The sequence below is a fragment of the Erpetoichthys calabaricus genome, chromosome 1 (assembly GCF_900747795.2).
Source record: "Erpetoichthys calabaricus chromosome 1, fErpCal1.3, whole genome shotgun sequence".
NCBI classification, from domain to species: Eukaryota; Metazoa; Chordata; class Cladistia; order Polypteriformes; family Polypteridae; genus Erpetoichthys; species Erpetoichthys calabaricus.
The window spans coordinates 204,189,485-204,207,272 of record NC_041394.2 but is presented as its reverse complement, the minus strand read 5'-3'; the positions used below and the strand labels follow the sequence as shown (position 1 = coordinate 204,207,272).

Sequence of the window (17,788 nt, the reverse complement as noted above, 5' to 3'; positions counted from 1 at the left end):
GGCTGATAAAATTGCAAAACGTTATCAGAAGGAAGGATGGCCAAGATGGCATTTCATTTGGAAAATTGAATTGGAGGTATGCTGTAATGCTTTTAGTTTGAAAATACTGCTGAGTAAGTTACAACAGAAAAAATATGAATAATGTCTCTGATCGGCAAACATACAGTATGTGATCTGCTTTCTGCTAAAATGTTTTGTGCTGGTTTGCATCAGGAACAGTTCAGCTTAAATGAAAGTAAATATTTCAATGATTGAAGTTTCACTGTTTACATAATTAATGAAAAAGGATACAATTCAGCCTTTACTTTGACAAGATTATTCTCAAAATGATAGTCCAGAAACAAAACATGCCACTGTACAGTAATCCAGGTAATACAATCCTGTCAGTTTTACAGATTTGTTTGAAAGTTTATTAATGAATAATCACAATGTCATGTCAGGCAGATTTTGTCCTTTCTGCATTCAAACATTCTCCTTTTGTATGACATCTTGCATTTTAAGCCTATAACATTACTCTATAGATAAGCCATGCTAATGGTACATTCACCCATTCATTCACTTTCTGAGCCTACTCATTCATTATGGTGAGAAGTTTTTTGTCCATTCTAGCAACTTGGGCCTAAATCAGGAACCAGCTTTGAGTCCAGAGACAGTCAGTTGAATGACACAGTAACATACACATATGCACACGTTCACACAGATTAAACTAGTTTAGTATGCCTAAATAATCAAACTGTACTGTAAATTTTTGGAATGAAGTCAGAATATAAAGTAATAACAACAATTACTCATATGGCAGATTTTCGTACATGAAAGTAAGTTAAAGTACTTTATAATAGTAATAACTAAATAGGCTTACAAAAAGAAAGTAGAAAACAAACAAAATAAAGCAAAAAGTAGAGAATGGTTATATAGTAAAGGTTAAAGAAAACAGAAAGTGTAGTATAATAACAAATACTACGGTCAGGTAAGCAGAGAGGAGAACAAAACAAAAATGCTACCTGACTGGATGGTAGAGAAAAAAAAAGTCTAGTTTGTCCAAGGCAAAAAGACCACCCAGCCCTCCCAGGGCATTCTACAGTCCATGAATGTGTCACTTTTATCAAGCTTTTTATCTCCAAGAATCACAGTGGACTGTGGCCATGTGTTAGTGGTACATAGCATGAAGAAAAAAGAAGTGTGTCCAGTGTTTAAAACTGCAAAGAAAATTGCATTTTATGATAAGAACTAATCATCATTCCCCCCCAGATTCTTTCACTATGAGGTAATGCTGGTGATGATAGTAACTTCTTAAAAGACCAAGGAAAAGCAGATATATTGAATTATTTCTGATGTGGCTCAAATGATGAATTATTCCAGATTTATGGTTCATAAACACAAAATGCCACCTTGCCAGTTCTTTGATGCCTCACTTTTGGAATATTGAGTAAGCCAGTGTTAGTAAGATTACAATTGTTAATGTATTGGGGATACATTCAAAAATTGCTCATTGCCTTATTTACAAATAAAAATATTTTAAAATAAATCCTTATAAAAACAGGCATCCTGTATAATGAGGCCAGGAGTACAGAGATATGCTTGGTGCTGCGTTTTGGACACATTTCAGCCAAGTTATATCTTTTTTTCAGTATTCCAGATAGGAGTGCATTACAATAATATACATGGCTAATTACAAAAGCATCCATTAAGTTTTCAGCATCTTGCAATAATCCATCCATCCATCCATCCATTGTCTCCCGCTTATCCGAGGTCGGGTCACGGGGGCAGCAGCTTGAGCAGAGATGCCCAGACTTCCCTCTCCCCGGCCACTTCTTCTACCTCTTCCGGGAGAATCCCAAGGCGTTCCCAGGCCAGTTGAGAGACATAGTCCCTCCAGCGTGTCCTGGGTCTTCCCCGGGGCCTCCTCCCGGTTAGACGTGCCCGGAACACCTCACCAGGGAGGCGTCCAGGAGGCATCCTGATCAGATGCCCGAGCCACCTCATCTGACTCCTCTCGATGCGGAGGAGTAGCGGCTCTACTCTGAGCCCCTCCCGGATGACTGAGCTTCTCACCCTATCTTCAACCGCCACCTTATCGTGGTGGAGGGGTTTGCGTGTCCCAATGATCTTAGGAGCTCTGTTGTCCGGGGCTTTATGCCCCTGGTAGGGCCACCCAAGGCAAACTGGTCCTAGGTGAGGGATGAGACAAAGAGCGGTTAAACAAACCTCCTATGATGAAAAACAATTTTGGACGGCGTTTTCCCTTGCCCGGACGCGGGTCACCGGGGCCCCACTCTGGAGCCAGGCCTGGAGGTGGGGCTCGATGGCGAGCGCCTGGTGGCCGGGCCTGCACCCATGGGGCTCGGCCGGGCACAGCCCGAAGAGGCAACGTGGGTCCCCCTTCCCATGGGCTCACCACCTATGGGAGGGGCCAAGGAGGTCGGGTGCAGTGTGAGTTGGGTGCAATAATCCAATAAAACCAAAATTTTATTTGTCACATATAATTATACACACTATACATTATTTAGGTAAATGCCTAGTTGATAAACTCCAAGACTGTTGAATAAGTTGAATATAAAAGGACAAATATTACATGACTTTATAAAAATATTAAAAATCATTCTGTTAAATAACAACAATATTATGCATTATATTAAAATGATAAACATATGTAGTAAAATGGGTAATGACAAACAAATAAATAATAACCTGACTAATTTAAGAGTTAACAATAGGGCATTGTGTAGTTCTAGACAACTTCCTCATTTCGGAAACTGATGGACTGTGAGAAAATGGTCTTCCTCAGTCTCTCTAAACTAGACTTTAGGTAGCAGCAGCATTTACCTGACCTCAGCACATAAAAGTGGCTGTCATTGGGGTGGCTGCTGTCTTTGATAATTTTCTTTGCCATGACATAGATGTATATGTCTATACTCGGTATAGATGTCCTGGAAGTTGGAGAATGCACACCCAGTGACATGTTCAGTTGACCACACCACTCCCTGAAGACCTGCTGTGTGCTGCCCCCAATCCAGGCAGTAATACTTCCTGTCAAGATACTTTCCATGACGGATATGTAGAAGTTCATTAGTAACTGGGAGGGCAGCCTGAAATTTCTGAAGTGTCTGAGGTGGTACAGGTGTTGCGGTGCCTTCTTCACCAAGGTGTCGATGTGCATGGACCAGTCAAGTCCTCTGTGATACTGACATCAAGGTATCTAAAAATGTCCTCCTTCACCATCTGAGTGCTGTTAATTCTGAGGAGGTAGCAGTGTCTCTGCTATTGTCTCTCACAGTCCACAATCACATCCTTTGTCTTCCTGACAATCAAGAGAAGATTCTCCAGTTCACCCACACTTTGTTATCAGTAGTATAAGAGATGTAAATCATGCAGTGTTTCCATAACCAGTCTTAGTAATATGTTTTTATATGGAGATGTAGATACAGTGAGACCATACATTCTCTAAACACATAATATCCAAGTTGGGATTCAAACCGTTATATTGCTCTACTAAATAGCTAGCCTTACACTAAAAAATAAATAAATAAATAAACTATGCTGCATACATAGCAGTTCAAAAATGTTAATAATTCTAATATACTGTACATGTGTTTGGTATGGGCAAAAAGCCTAGGTGCCCAGAGAAAATACATTCAGACCTTTTGGAAACCATGTCCACAAACGAAGTGGCCTTTAATGTGTAAGTGATTGCATATTAGGAGTTCCAGAGAATGCTAATAATAATTTTCACTAATAAACAAGCTATGTAATAACATTTAGCTAGATAATTAAACAATGAATAGTCTCATAATACATTTAGACAATTCTCTAAGAAGCCTTGCATTTGTCTGTGGTAGAAGACTCTTGTGAATATGTTGTTTGTGTGAGAAGGAATCATTTTCTCAAATTTAAATTCCTTATGCTCTTTTAGTGCATATCCAAATTTCTTTGTGATCAGTTCTCTCTTCAGAGGATCTTTGAATTCATTTGAGAAAACCCTGGACCAAACCAGTTAGTTTGTGTGTCTGTTGGGCCATCACTTGCTACTAAAACATACATGGGCTAATTTATTGGTTCATGTTGGGCCTGGGCAGAAGAACTCCCAAAGCATTGTATTGTAGTATAGCAGCTACAGAAGCTCTCCTCATCTGTCATGCACTGCTGATTTTAATCATAGTTAAGTCTATTTGCATTTGAATTCAAAAAACTGTTGTTCTGATAGTAAGCCATTAGTGCATTATAACACACAAGTTCTATCATTTACTTCAGATTTAAACCCTTTCTATAAACACTGTTAGTAGTACTCTTTTTCTGATTTTGCTTCTAGGTCTTGAGCATCTTATTATTATACTTGTAACACAGAAACTAAACATACAGATGGATTTCTGTCCAGGTTTAGGATGGAAATAAGATATTTATTATATAAAATGAACATTTCAAAAATAACAATCCATTTCCCAAGCCTACTTTTTTCTTAGAGAGGACCACCCTTAATACTCTTGAGCGTTTTAGCACAGGAACACAAGCAGAGTGAGGTTTAAGCTGATTTCAGGATGCATTCAGATACACAGCCTTAAACTGGAGCATCTCTCCGACTAACCTGACATGAATGGCTTTGGTACCTAAAAATGTAATACATTTCAAAATGAAAACCTCATAATCAATGTGCACAAATTCAGAAGGCATTGTAGGCCAAATTGTTTTCTAGTATTACCATATAGTCTTTTGCAATTAACTTAGAAAATAAACTATGAGTGAGATTGAGATGAACATACTCAGCTACCCTGTTGAATTATTAGTATTCCCTGTGTTGCTTTGTGTATAAGAGGGGTCATAATATTATTTTGTAGTATTGACCTCAGCCCATGGCCCACCTCCACTGTTTCTACAAGTCATGCATGTTTTTAAAAATCAATGAGATATTTTTGGGTAGAGGTTGAATCTTGTTTTTCTTTTGTTTTTTTATCCTTTGTAAATAGTTGAATCTGTTATTTTATTATTATGTGATTGAGTAGAGTACCACTGTGATGTTCTGGTTTTCAAAAACAAATTATTTAAAAAATGATTCAGTGAGATTTCTTATTGTATTTATTCATAGTTGAAAATTTTTTAGTAATTTATGTAGTGGTATTCATTGATTCATTCAGTTTCAAACCCGCTTAATCTGAATTCAGAGGAGACTGTGCTCAATCAGCATTGGATGTAAGGCACAGAACAGCTCTGTACAAGGTAACATGGTGGGATATTAGTGTTTAAATTTAATGTAAATTCAGTTTTCCAAGGCCTTATTTTTACTATAAAAAGCTGAAAAATGCATTTATACTGAATGTCTAATTTGTTTAATATAAATTTCTTTTGCCAAGTCACATTACCCGTTCTCTAGTCATGGGGCATGCCAGATTTACAGACTGCATTTACTGATCTTGTCGGTTTACATGACTGAAAATCACTGCCCATTAAACATTTACTGACTGAGTGAAGTCCAAAGCCCCCATGCTGCCTAACAGAGATGGTGCTGTACAAAGGGTTAACAGGTTATCATGTATGATGAGTTCAGCCACGTCCTCTTCCTTTTTTACTTTCTCGTATATGAAGTATAGGGAAAGTATTGTAATCATCCAAAGATTCCATGTCGAAATTTTGATGAATCTCAACGTTTTAGGCCCCACTGACTTTCTCGTATACAAAGTATAGGAAAAGTATTGGAATCCTCCAAAAATTCCATTTTGAGATTTTGATGAATTTCAACATTTTAGAACTCCCTGAGTCCGAAAATACTATTTTCGGAATTCTGTCTGTGTGCGTGTACGTGTGTGTGAGTATGTAAACACGATAACTTGAGTACACTTTCACGTAGGTCAACCAAATTTTGCATACAAGTATTAGGTACAAGACATAGATTTCTATCAACTTTTGGGCTATTTCCATTGACCGGAAGTGGTACTTTACCTTTTATTAATGCAGCTGCAAACTCTGATTTATTGAACTTCACTTTTATAATAATGGTTCAATATATTATTAATTTGATTTGATTTGTTGTTGATGGTTCTTTAATGTACATACTATAAAAATATAATCATTGTCTTGCGGTTTACTCCTCAAATATCCATCCCCATGTCTGAGTATACGAGAAAGTCCAGGGGAGACCATTCCCGTTTTTTTTTTTTTTGTTTTGTTTTTCCATTCTGTTTTTATACGTAAAATACAAGAGATCAGAGGGACAGATCCCTTCTGTTTGCAAGGTTCAAAACATGCATGTTCCCTATTCCTCATTATTGCATTGTATGCATTTTTCTTCCAGCTTGGCATTCATTAGTTGTCAGCTCTCATGAACTGTATGACTGAAAAATAAATCAAACCTGTTGTATTTTATCTGAGTGAGTTGTAGGCTAGTTGCAGTCAATCGTTAGGTATATCACATTAGATGACTGAATTCATGGGATTGTGCCTCCAACTCGCTAAGATTATATAAATGAAGGCTACAGATGAAAATGTTGCTAATGCAAAGTTTCCTAAAGTGACATGGTCCTGCGCTGCTTGCAACTTTATTAATACTAATGCATGAGACCCCGCTGTCTTTATTATTGTCAAAGGAAGTACTATACAATAGTTATTTACTAATATCAGTAAGTGATTTATACTGTACATTAAATGTATCAAATGTAGAAAAAAATTTGTCTGTATAAGGAATGGCATTGAAACATCTGGCAGAACAAATTAAACCTTGCAAATGCTATTATCTTCTCCCTTAATCTAATTTCCTCAACCAGTCAAAATGTCCTCTAAAACTTTTTAACTTAAGTTAAAGGTCATAAGCTTCTTCCCTAGCAGAGCACTGTTTGCATATTCTTTAAATTGCAAAAATGGTGTAAGCAAACAGTGTTTTAAAATCACTTCATATTCCAGAGTTATGACCCATGTTAAAGGTCAAAAATCTTAAATTAACTTAAAAAGCTTTCTTTCTCTGTGTTGTTTAGATTTATTTCAAGAGAAAGACGCCAGATTAAAACATGACATGTTTGTATTAAGCTTTTCTTAAAAAATAAAAAATAAAAGGAGACTGTATTTAATAGGTCAGCATTTGTGTAGAAAGAAACATTGAATGGATGAATTTGCTGAGCCAACAAATGGAGCTAGCAAACCCTTTTAACATTGTAGTGTAGAAAGGAAATTCAATTAGTTGCATTACTCCAGTGTTAAATTATTAATTCAGTCATTTCGCAAGATATAATCTTTACAACACATGGTATAAAATACAAAAATCAATATGAAGCTATCCATCCATCCATCCATCCATTTTCAGAGTCTGCTTATTGTACTATAGAATTGTGAGGAAAGTTCATCTGTATTGGCAGCATTAGGCACAAAGTAAAAATCCACAAATGATGGAAAGACACTCAGCGCTTGTGTCTTTTTAAGTTAAAAATGGGTTCATTTACTGAAAATTAATAAACTCTATAACATGCATACCAATTTAAAATATACAGTGGTGTGCAAAAGTAGTCAATCCCCTTGAAAGTCATTCTAGTTTTCTGCATTACAAAAGATTTTTACACATATTTATCCATTTAGCATTTTAAAGTGAACTTTTATGCTGTAAAAATACATTTCCAAAGTCAAAATAAACCATTTTGTTGTTCTCTTAGCATTCTTTTGTTCATTTAACCTGTACCTCTTCAAACGCCCTGACTGATTTTTTTTTTTGTGTCTATTTGTTGATCTTTCTTAAAACTTATCACATGAGTTTTGACTCTTTTTGTCTGCCTCTTGATTTGATACAACTGGCTATATGCCTTATCTGCATTTACAAAAGTATTGAATTTTCCTTTTAAATTTTGCTTTTCTCATCTTTCTGTGCTGGTCATGTCCATGCTGCTCCTTTCACTCAAAGGGCAAAAGTTTGTAAACAATAAAAGGAGAACATCTGCTGTAAAGGTGTGTTGGTTTTACAAGTGCTCTTGAATTCTTTTATAGACACTGTTTCAGTTTAACTCAAAACATGATTTTTTATGTTTAATTGCAGCCCACAGATCCGCCACAGCAATAATGTTTGATAACTACTTTCACTTCCCATCTGACTAAGGTTGTGTTTTAATTTTGAAAACAAAATTCTTATTTCATCCTTATTGTTCCATATTCTAGATATTAGAAATATTCGTAAAAAAAGTGTGTGTGACCCCTGTGCAGTGCATGCTCACAGGCATAAATGAACATCACTTCCCAGTGATAAAAACTTGTATTAAGTGGGGGAAATGGTAAGACAGTGTTTAGCCCCACTGCCCCACAGCTCTGTGGAGTTGGCATTATGCCCTCTGTCCACATTAGCTTTTCACCAGTTACTCTAATAGTTTTCCACATCCCAAGGACTTGCATGTGAGGTTCATTGGTGACTCTTAATTGGCCTGCGTATGTTTTGTGCCCATTGCTTCTGGGACAGGCTTTGGATCACCCAATGCTGAATTGAACAAAGTGGGTAGAGGAAATGGATGGATGAAGGTAGAATATTCAGATTTAAATAAATCAATATAGTGTGTCCTTTAATCTGAGCCTTGCAATAAAAACCTGACTCTCCTTCTCTTTTAAACATACAAGGAAGACCCTTCTCAAATATGCTTTTCACCTATTTAGTCATATCACACTAATAAGCACAAAAATGTTTTAAAAAATGTGAAGATGAGGAAGGCTAATAGCCAAGTCATTGTGTTAACTTTCTTTTTGATTTTTGCATATAAGGGAGTATATTTGTATTAGTTTATTGAATCATTTCATTTTTTTATTTATAATTTTGACCAGCATTTTGTTAGTTGTTTTTAGTTTTGGTGAACATTTTCTACACAGCAGTGCATTTCCATTGCCATTATGTGATTTCAGGAAATTGTATGTTATGATGTCATGGAGTCAATGGAGGCTCTGATCGGGGCACTCGAGAGACTGAGTGAGGAGTCTGAGTGTCTGGGCTTGCGAGTGTTCTGGATAAAAACCAAGATCCAGGCCTTTAATGACCTCTTGGGCACAGCCATCAGCAGTGTGTCTGTTTGCGGAGAGAGTGCTGACCTTGTTGAGAGGTTTACTTACCTTGGCAGTGACATTCATGTCTCTGGTGACTCTTCCTGTGAAGTCAGTAGACGGATTGGGAGAGCATGGGGGTTCATGAGGTTGCTGGAAAGGGGTGTGTGGCGCTCCTGATATCTATGCAAAAGGATGAAAGTCCAAGTCTTTATAGTCCTGGTGCTTCCTGTCTTACTATATGGTTGCGAGACATGGACGCTATCCAGTGACCTGAGACGAAGACTGGACTCCTTTGGTACTGTGTCTCTCCGGAAAATCCTTGTGTACCGTTGGTTTGACTTTGTGTCGAATGAGCGGTTGCTCATGGGAGTCCCGAATGAGGCACATTACCTGCATTGTGAGGGAGCGTTAGTTATGGCACTACGGCGATGTGGCGCATTTTCCCGAGGGTGATCCAGCTCATAAGATCCTCATTTTTGGGGACGCAAGTGGCTGGACCAGGCCAAGGGCTTGCCCACATAACACCTTGCTGCGGTAGATAGAGGTTCATTCCCGGAGGGTAGGACTGGACCGCATGTCTGCCTGGGGGGGTTGCCAACTGGGATCCTGAGCTGTTTCGACGTTTAGTGGGTACAGCAACGCACTGTACCAGTGCATGCTCCCCAACTTGACTTGATGTCATTTCCAGGATGTATATAAGGAGATTGTGTACTCCTCTCAGTGTCCTAGAGTTTGGACTCCCAAAACAAACAAGTATTTTTGGTGGCATTAGACTATTCGCTTGTTTTTTTCTACGTTGACTAGCTGTGCTAACAGTCTAAGATAGATTGAAATCTAAATAATCAATGTAGACCTCAGCATTAACATTGTCAGTACAACATCTATTGGAATGTATTTTGTAATGCATGTAGTAATACAATGCATTGCATTTGTCATTCAAACAGATGGCACATTACAAGCATTTGTAGTAATAAAATGCATTACTAATGATTGTGATGTGCCATCTGTCTGAGTAAGAAATATAATGCATATATGTCTGATATTTGCCATTTGGTATGAGATCCGTAAAAGCAGTGTAATACTTGTGATGATCTGGAGGAATGGAAAATGCAATGCATTTTATTACTACAAATCTGACATAGCAATCAGAAGGACACACAGATACACAGACACTAAAACATATCCTTTTATTAAGGTGATTTTTTGACTTACTAATTGGGCTTAGTTCACTTTTGGTTTTTTGTTTGAATTGATCACCTCTTCCTTTGACTAAGATTTTAGCCTTGCCATCTCCCAATTTCCCCTCAGAGAAACCAAAATTCTCATTGCTTTCCTACTAAGCAGAACTACAGTGAGGCGTATAAGGGATCCGTGGTAGTGCATGTTTGCAGGTTTGGTGGGTGTGGGTGTGTGTGCATGCTGAGCAACCCTGGGGTTTTTTAAAGTGGATATTGGCTGATTGCACATTCACATGCAAATATGGTCAGTTCAGTTGGTTTCTTCATTGACACTCCGTGGGTTGTTAATGAAAGCACCTGCACCCATAAGTATAAAGAGAGTCTGAGGAGAGCGATAAAGAGAAGAGAGCAAAAAGAAAGAGAAGGAATCGAGGAAGTGAGATTGCTGAAGAAAGAAAAAGAATCACATGAAGTAAGTATGGTGTGAAGGCAGCGGTGTTCATTTGATGCCTCGCAAAGGAGCTGAGTGAGAGTGACTCCTGGAAAGAAGAGAGCAGGGGGAACTGTGTACTCTGAGTGGTCCTGCAGACGCTGAGGGATGGCAGCAGGACGAGGGAGTAGAGCTCAGCAAGTCCTGGCTGAAGCCAACATACAGGTGATTGGGATGGGAGTTGACTGGGGGCCGCTGTCGCAGGTATCTCATCTCCACTGCGTATACCCAGGAGGTGGATGAGTTCAGGGAGAAGGGAGAGAGCAGCTCTGGGAAGAGGAGTGAAAAGACTGACTCTAACCCTGATTTTATCCTTGATTTCAATGGAATATTCATTTGATCATTTGTTTTGTCCTCTTTACCAGAGCACTCTGTTTATGAATTATTTATTGATTGATTGAAGAAAGATTTTGTACTAGAACTTTACACATAATTGGCCCTTGTTTGGATTTTTCATTTGTTTGGAATAGATTACACAATGCACTGTTTTGCACCCATCTTGTTGTTGTGTGTCCTCATTGCACTAGTCCATCTTGGTACATGACTATCGATATCCGGGTGTAAGAAGAAATGATGCCAGCTGCAGGCAAGCTATGTATCACAAGAACCTGCATACACATGTACAGAGCCTTAAGTGAAATAAGTCCCTCTCTTCATTATTTGTAAATGAAATTCGTTCTGCCCTGCGTTTTCAGCATATAACAGCAGTTTTTAAGTAGGTTGCAGTTCAATGGATATAAAGTGAGAAAATATCTGTTAGTGGATGAAATACCATTTCATATAGTCAAAATATATTATGGAATCGGAAATAATGACTAATCCCAAGAGGAATTTTACAAAGTAAGTTTTAGATGCTATTATAAAAAATGTTTTTCTTTTTAAATTTTGGTTTTAAATGCACATGTAACACACCATGAATTAACCAGTAGACAGGATCTCTTCTGCCATGCTTGGTGATAACAGCATGATGTAAAGCAGAGTCCTAGCAGGAACTTGTCAGATGTTTGAGAGAAGCAAAATAAATAAAAAGAGAAAAAAATAGCTTCATTGCAGACAATTTCTGCAATTAGGAAGAAATTTCAAGTAACCATAAGGCAATCAATGTTCAGACACACACTGATCAAATGTAAACTTGTTGCTCTGAGTGATGCAGTTAATGTTCTGATTTCAATCTGAAGAGAATCTTTGGTAAAATACATGTATGCACATCAAAGATCCATATCCTTCTGTACATTGAAGGAATGTAAAGTATATGAATTCAGAATCTTTACTTTCTATGTTGTGGTTTTTAATGATTTGAAAGAGCGCTGGACATTTGTCCTTGTGTTTTAGAGCTTCAAGTGACCTTGGAATGTCCAGTTTGTTGTTCAATATGATGTTCAATGCAGTGTGTTCATTCAGTGTCCTCTGTAAAACCAATTGCTTTGCTGAAGGGAAAATGATGGCTTCCAAAGGTCTTTGAAAATTACCATGGTCTAATTAACTAATTGTGAACGTAGTTTTTTGCATTTGTTCTAACCCTCTTTTTCAATGCTGTTTGCTGTAAACTGGAATACTCATTGATGCTTATGAGGATTATTTTAATCTTAAGCTCTTTTAATACATAACTTGTTAAAAACATAATGGGTTTGCCTCATCTGATGATGACATTTGTCAGTCAACATGAAAATTCTGACTTGTGCTGAATTTGCACAAATGCATTTTAGATAATTTCTGCTAAGTGAATGTTTAGAATCTGGTGTTTTATATTTAGTTTTTCAAAATGATCCTGTGATTAACATTAAGTGTATCCAGATGAGCATTGATACTGTAGTTGTACTTATAGTTAAATTAAAAGAATGTTAAGCTTGTTAAATAATAGTATGACACTGGTGAGGGTGAGACTCCAGGTCAGACTGGCCACATTGTGAAGAGTGCAGGATGAAGTGAAGAGGGTTCCCCATTACACCTCCATTCTTGTCTTGTGCGTAAGCATCTTTTCCCTTTCGTGATATCATCACCTCATTAAACAGATGCCTTCATATCTCTTTGTCTTTGTTTGGACTGTTCACTGTGTGATATCTCCTGGGTAGGTTAAGAGCATTAATGGAAGGACAAGTCAATAAAAAATGACCTTGAGTGTCTTTGAGCAGCATACAATTACAATTTCATTGTGATCCTTTGAACTTGATGCTTCCCTTAATAAATACATCTCATTAATTCATTTTGTGACTTCTGCTATATATTTTCTAGGTCACATTTCATCTCTGTTGGTATATGAGACATGCTTAAAACTATTCCTTCTGCAGAACCAGCATGTTTTTATATACTTCTTCTTATATCAGTACTAATTGGAGTAATTTCTCCTACCCTTATCAAGCAAAATGACACCTTTTATTGGCTAACTAAAAAGATTACAATATGCAAGCTTTCAAGGCCTGAGTTGCCTCGAAAGCTTGCATATTGTAATCTTTTTAGTTAGCCAATAAAAGGTGTCATTTTGCTTGGCTTTTCTCTACATTCATAATGGCTAACACGGTACAACACCCTAGTACTACCCTTATCAGCAAATTAGAAGAAGTGTTTTCTAATGGAATATATGCTTTAAGCCATCTATGGAATGAAATTCTCTCCTCTGTTAGTAGGACAGAGAAATGCCACATAATGCCTTGAGTGGCATCCCAGACAAAATGCTGCCTGGAATGTTGGTTTGGGGTAAAAATTCCTTTCAGTTACTCTTGGCCGTATTTATATTCTCCAGGGGATGCATGACTAGAAGGGGCAGTCTTCTTATGGGCCTTTATGAATTGCTTACAGATAAGAAAATGCTTCTGGGCAGGTCTATATTGACACACTTCTGAATCTTTCCTGAACACAAAAGTAAAACAGGTTTAAAGTAATTGCCCATGTTTTTGTGAAGGCAGTTTAGATCATGATATTGAACCTTGGCACAGTAGCTGCTTTACACTAAATTTAGTTTTAGTGCTTCAATCTTAGTCCATCACAATGTGCACTGTAGAAACTGTAGTGAAACAAGTTAAGTGACTTTGTCAAAGAAGCTAAAGAAGTAGGCATGTGCAAATGAAAATGTTGTAGGCTATAACCCTGTACTTTGGGCAGAGAAGCTTTGTACTATATTTTAGCTTTCTGAGCAACTTTTCTTTTCTACCTTAAGTAAAATTCTGTATTTTTAGACGTGATTATCCTGTGGTATTTTTTGGAAATGATATAGAAATAATTATTAAACTCTTGATTGATCTATAGACGTTCTTTGATTTTGCCATTGCACTCAAATTTCTCTAAAGCAACTCAAACCTGGTGTTTCGCTACTTGCCATTCCATACTGATTACATGTCAGTTTGACCCAAACCTTTCCCTTTGGTTTTGCTTAAACTGTCCCACTTAGTGATTTCAGCTTAGTTGTGAACGCTAATGCCTTTGTTAAAGTGGCAGCATAATATAACTATCATCACAAGTTTCAAACAAAGTTGTTCAACCGGAAACATAATGAAAAATGCTATCTTGCTGAGATTTACTTAAGTGTTGATATGTCATTTTCACAATTGTAATCTGCAGTTCTACTCGGAGGCACTATTAGTAATTGAATTAACAACAACTAAGGACAGTTTTAAAGCCTGATATCATCCATTTTCAAAATATTTTCCCATAACTCCCAGGTTTAGAACAAGACCTTCAGATGCTTTTATCATGTTTGAAAACACAAAACTAAATATTTATTGTATACTTTAAAATAATTAAATCTTTGTGGAATCATCCTAGAATAGGAGGACTGATAGATATGTGCATCTAATTAAAACTATCCAATAACTACATGACACATCCCAAAAGCTCCAGTGTAAAACCCAGGGTTTTTTCTTAGAGTATTGATTAAAACTCAGAACAACCCTAATGTCTGGTTTGCTGGGTAATAACTTTTAGCATATTGCTTGTTGACTCAGTTCATAGTTTTAGTGACATGACTATGATGATAATCTAATTCTTTTGTTAAAAACTCCTGACATTTTTTGTTTAGACTTTGTTTAGGTTTAGCCCTCTGGTTTTTGATAGCAGTGTTTCTGAACTTTTAAATATCGACCCTTGTTGTAGTTTCTTGAAAATGTGCATCTTCTTTTAACACAGCTGTGTGGTTGCTCACAATGTACATTGCCAACAGGCAATTCAGAGAAGTCAGCTGGAATTTAAAAAGTCTTAGTCCACTTTGGATACCCATGACTGTTATAACAGTAAGTTGATGGCCATGTAATGTAACATGCTTGGAAATGTCGGGAATTGATAAATTATATTATTGTTTGTGTTAAGGTCACCTTAAAAACAAGATTACAAGGCATCAGGATAACAAAATATATTGTTGGAAAATATAGATTTCAGTACACATATTTGCTGTGAGAACCACTGTATATAATTCATCCATACAAGAATGAGTCGCCACTGTCCTTCCCATGCAATTGGCTCCTCAAACACTGATCGCATCATACAGTATGTTAGGCATACATAAAGCTAACACAGCAGGCCCAGATATAGCAATGGAACATATGTGTCCAAATCATTAGGCCAATGCGTAAGTTGATTTTTTCACAAGCAAAGGTGTCTTGAGCGCCACTGGTATTGTGCCTGTACTGTGTATATATCCTTTCATGACAGCAGTATTAGGAAGGTTATAGTGTATAAGGCTGGCAACAATCAGACTCCCAATCTCAATCCATTTGTGCATCTGTGAGAGAAGATAGAATTAGGTGTTCCGAGTGGTGATCCATGTCTAGTTATTCTGCAATATCTATGGGACGGGACTATCTGGAGTGAAAATGGTCACTATTTCTAAGAGTGAATAAAACCCCCAACACAATATTTACTAATCGTCCATATATATGTGCTTGAAAAAAAATTCATTTTCTTTTCTACTGATTGTTTTTTTTTTTTTTTTTACTCTATTGAGCTGTTTTGTAATGATAATGAATTATTGATGTTTTCTTAAGCAGCATGGCCTCCAGTTTTCAAATGGTATTTTTATTTCCTAATCATAAAGCCTTTTGTACAGTAAATAGACTTCTACTGTGCTTTTTACTGGCAGGCTCCATACTAATTAAATGATCAATCCTGTTTCCTAATTCTGCTCTCTGCTATTATGCCTGTAACTATAGGGCACTTACTTATTTACGTAACTGCAAGTCTGTATGTTTAGTCAGACAAAGAACTAATATTAATGGTGCAGACTGTTTTGAGCTCTATAGATCATTTATTTTAAGATATATTTTATATAAATCCATCCATCCATTTTCCAACCCGCTGAATCTGAACACAGGGTCACGGGGGTCTGCTGGAGCCAATCCCAGCCAACACAGGGCACAAGGCAGGAACCAATCCTGGGCAGGGTGCCAACCCACCACAGGACTATTTTATATAAATGATTTTACAAATTTATAATTACAGGTGACTATATATTTTTTGCCTTTATTACTTTACATTCAAATTATTATAGTTCAGACTTTAGTAGTGTTATCAGAACCCTCATTATAAAAGATTCTGCACACTAACATACAGTATATAAAAGAGAATATGATGTTTGTTAAAATTTCTTCTTCTGTGCTATATAGTGACTTTTCAGGTGAGATATAAAAATCTGAAGAATTTTTGTCAGCTGCATCATTGGCCGAGCTGGTGTACTAAATAGAAGTGAAAAAGCAGGATAAATGCCGACACTTTACACTGAATAGAATTCCAGTCAACTCAGCTCAGTTCACCAGCAATGTTCTGTCTTCAGGAGAAACTTTGGCTCATTGATTTGTATATATTTGTAATATGTGGAGTCTTGTATATTAAGAATTTGTGTAGCGGTATCAGGCAGTAATCCTAAAATTTTATGAAAAAGTTTTATTAAGTAAGAACAAAAGAAATGGGCTGGCAGAAGTGGACATGCCTCGTGCAGTGTAACAGAATGACTGCAGTCAGTAAGTTAAAGGTAAATAATTAAAACGTCCCACTGATGTTTGGTAATGATGTACAGTTTCTGTGCCATGATAGTGCTCCTGCATATATCCCTACCTTCATGTGCAAATTTTGGCCATAAAATACTTCACTACACCATCCGTGTTCTTTTGACCTTGATGCACTTCACTGTTTTTAGTCCATAAAAACAGGTTTAATGGAAATCCAGTCATCAATCATAATGCTCTGAGGAATTCAGTAAGGTCATGGCTGAAGATCTACATGGTATTGCTTCCAAAGTTTCAGAAAGGCTAGGACATTAAAACATTTAGTTCAGACTTGAAGAGAACTGCTCCTAAAAATGTTGATGGTTCTTTAAAATGAAGACAAGTCTTAAAATATTTTGATCCCTGATTAAATACCATCACATTACAACCCTCACTTTCATGTCATTCATTTTGCTTCCCTTCAAATACTCTAGTACCACTGAAAAGCCTCCTGACAGTCCCTAGTTAGGAGCATCACTCGGTACCTATCGAGGTCAGTGTAACTTCCCCTCTCATGAGATTGTTTCCATACGCAAGGAATATAAACACACACTACTTACCTGTCATTCAAATCATTAAAACATAAACATTAAATTGATAGGCATGTACAAAGTGTTTTTACCTCCTCCAGAAAGTTTGCATACAATAATTCTTTTAAGAGGCAGCATTATCACACGGAAATGGTTTAAGTGCGTCTGTTCATAGATAAAATGAGAGATAGTGGAGCCAGCAATTACAAATTCAGCTGGATAAGCAAAGTGCATTTTTGAGAAAGCACTCACTGCTCTTTACTAAATATCAGAACAAGTGATCAGATTACTTTCTTCAATACAAAAATGTTAGAACATTATAAAGCAATTAGCCTAACCCATTATGTATTCATCTTAATATTTGGTTGATTGAGTGTTGTTGTAATGCCTAGGGTGAAAAAAATACAAATAATCCATCTATCAATTTATCATAGCCCATTAATGCTTGGAGTACAAAAATTACACTGAAAATGAAACATCTATGTAATTAGAACACTATTGAGATGGACATCATTTATAATAATGGAAAAGTGCTATTTTGGATATTTTCAATTATGGTTGGTAATGAAGTCTCACAAAACAATGTAAAAACATCCACATCGATGGGATATTTACAATAGTTAAGAACATTGT

The 17,788-nt window shown here is 36.9% G+C and overlaps 1 protein-coding gene across 17 annotated transcripts in view; it reads left to right on the top strand.

Annotated features, from left to right (window-relative positions):
- nrcama (neuronal cell adhesion molecule a) overlaps window positions 1-17,788 on the top strand; it is a 221,522-nt gene that overhangs the window by 129,634 nt on the left and 74,100 nt on the right. Inside the window, exon 1 of one of the 17 annotated variants that reach the window (XM_051935675.1) lies at window positions 14,853-14,870. The exons of the other annotated variants lie outside the window; for them this stretch is intronic. The gene's annotated coding sequence lies outside the window, so the exon portion shown is untranslated. Of the gene's footprint in view, window positions 1-14,852; window positions 14,871-17,788 lie in introns of those variants that run through there. 17 annotated transcript variants of the gene reach the window in all.